Here is a 2,790-nt window from a genome sequence, read left to right as displayed (position 1 = left end):
TAAGTAAGAAAATGGTAGAGAGGCTCTGAGAGGAAAGGCAATGTTTTGTGGCAAGGTTAGAAGTAAGTAAGAAAATGGTAGAGAGGCTCAGAGAGGAAAGGCAATGTTTTGTGGCAAGGTTTGAAGTAAGTAAGAAAACAAGGTTAGAATTAAGTAAGAAAATGGTAGAGAGAGGCTCAGAGAGGAAAGGCAATGTTTTGTGGCAAGGTTAGAAGTAAGTAAGAAACTGGTAGAGAGAGGCTCTGAGAGGAAAGGCAATGTTTTGTGGCAAGGTTAGAAGTAAATAAGAAACTGGTAGAGAGGGGCTCAGAGAGATAAAGGAATTAGCCAGTCTGTTACTGATTTTCATATAGAGGCGGATTTTCTATGCTTACACCATAATGTTTTCAGTATATTAGTATAGAATATAGTTTAGTATAGTAGTATATATGTTGTGTAAGTAATACTTGTAATCTTAAACACCTTCAGTGTTCTAAAATATATTGGGTAAACTACCAACGAAATAGACCAGCAACTGTTTATATCTATCGCTTTACCTGATAAAATTAATAACGACTGCCTACTGATTTACTAGTTCGCCCGGTTAGCTCAATCGGTAGAGCGTTGGACTGTGAATCGGATAACCCGGGTTCGATTCCCGGGCGGACCAGGTTACCTCTGTTGTGATTAGTTATGAATTCCTTTCTACGACTATTCGCACTGTACCACTGCCCCTGGCATGAACAGGAGTTGTCAGTTCCTTGCAGAGGTGAAAGCACCTAGTACTGGTTAACCGCCTGATAGTCTGCCCAGGATAGGTGTGCAGTGGTTGAACTGTCACTCTGGGACCCTTCATTGTGCTCATGCCGGGACCCGGAGTATAAATTACTAACTAACACCACCATCTACTGATTTACTGAAATAAATGTATTGGACTAATACTGCCTTCTCAATGGACAAAAGAATATGTTGACCACCAAATATGAACGTCTTACCGCGTACACTTCGATTTTTATATATTTTTCTAGTACATAGAATTTGGGTATTAGATTTTTGTCAAATGTCTGTCTCATTTGCTCGCCATTCTTATACAGTCCAAACAACACTTTAAATTTCTACAACTTTGTTACTACTAGACATGTATCATTTTTGGCAGTGCCGTTATCGGCTTTAAGGGTTTAAAACATGCGAACTGTTAGGAAGTCATTCAATGTTCTCATACACTAAAAATATTAGCATTCATCAAACTCGTTTCATTTCCTTTTCACTTTTCAAATGCCAGTACATTTGCATTATAAATCCATTTTTTCTTAATTAAACAGTTTTTTGATGTGGTATTTTACAGGCAAAACGTTCAAATCAATCTTTACATTATGTTCTCGGAAAAACTTATTTCGTTTAAATTGTAAACTAAACTCCGCAAGTAATCACAATGATAAAACAACATTGAGATTAGAGAGCTTTTTTGTTGATAATTTAATGTGACACAACAATAGTCTAATTTGACGACAATCAATCGTGCTATTTCCTTCAGTTCCCCCTAAGTAAAGTTTTCCTTTGTACTCGGTACAAATAAGTTAATTCTGTATCCCGTACGCATAAGAAACTTCTGTATCCCGTGCGTATCCCATGCATATCCCGTACGTATTAGTTCCAATTGTTTGCCGTGCGTCTTAGTTCCTATTGTTTTCCCGTACATATTAGTTCCTATTGTTTGCCCTAACGTATAAATTCCTACTGTTTGCCCGTCTGTATTACATCCTACTTTTTGCCCGTACGTATCTGTTCCTTTGCCTGCCCGTCTGTATTAGATCCTTCTATTTCCTGGTACGTATTAGTTCCAATTGTTTGCCCGTACGTCTAAGTTCCTATTGTTTGCCCGTACGTATCTGTTCCTACTGCCTGCCCGTCTGTATTAGATCCTTCTGTTTGCCCGTACGTGCTAGTTCCGACTGTTTGCCCGTACGTCTAAGTTCCTATTGTTTGCCCGTACGTATTTGTTCCTACTGTCTGCCCGTCTGTATTAGATCCTTCTATTTCCCAGTACGTATAAGTTCCAATTGTTTGCACGTACGTCTAAGTTCCTATTGTTTGCCCGTACGTATTTGTTCCTACTGCCTGCCCGTACGTATTAGATCCTTCTATTTCCCAGTACGTATTAGTTCCAATTGTTTGCCCGTACGTCTAAGTTCCTATTGTTTGCCCGTAAGTATTAGTTCCCACTGTCTGCCCGTCTGTATTAGATCCTTCTGTTATCCCGTACGTATAAATTCAAACTGTTTGCCCGTAAGTATAAGTTAATATAGTTGCCCGTATGTATAAGTTAATACTGTTTGCCCGTTAGTATAAGTTGATACTCTTTGCCCGTACGTATTAGTTCCGACTGTTTGCCCGTACGTATAAGTTCATACTGTTTGCCCGTACGAGTAAGTTCATGTTTGCCTGTACGTATTTGTTCCTACTGTTTGCCCGTACGTCTAAGTTCCTACTGTTTGCCCGTACGTCTAAGTTCCTACTGTTTGCCCGTACGTCTAAGTTCCTACTGTTTGCCCGTACGTATTAGATCCTTCTGTATGCCCGTACGTATTAGATCCTTCTGTATGCCCATACCTATTAGTTCCTATTGTTTGCCCGTACTTATTAGATCCTTCTGTTTGCTCGTACGTATTAGTTCCTACTGTTTGCCCGTACGTATTAGATCCTTCTGTTTGCCCGTACGTCTAAGTTCCTATTGTTTGCCCGTACGTATTAGATCCTTCTGTTTGCCCGTACGTATTAGTATCTACTGTTTGCCCGTACGTATAGGTTCCT

At 39.6% G+C, this 2,790-nt stretch overlaps 1 non-coding gene across 1 annotated transcript; it reads left to right on the top strand.

The window, feature by feature from the left end:
- Positions 1–577: 577 nt before the first annotated feature.
- Positions 578–653, top strand: Trnah-gug (transfer RNA histidin (anticodon GUG)). Its single transcript has one exon. It is a non-coding gene; the product is annotated as a tRNA-His (tRNA).
- Positions 654–2,790: the final 2,137 nt, after the last annotated feature.

The sequence above is a fragment of the Mya arenaria genome, chromosome 17, assembly GCF_026914265.1.
Source record: "Mya arenaria isolate MELC-2E11 chromosome 17, ASM2691426v1".
Taxonomy (NCBI): domain Eukaryota; kingdom Metazoa; phylum Mollusca; class Bivalvia; order Myida; family Myidae; genus Mya; species Mya arenaria.
This window is presented reverse-complemented; position numbering and strand designations above follow the sequence as displayed.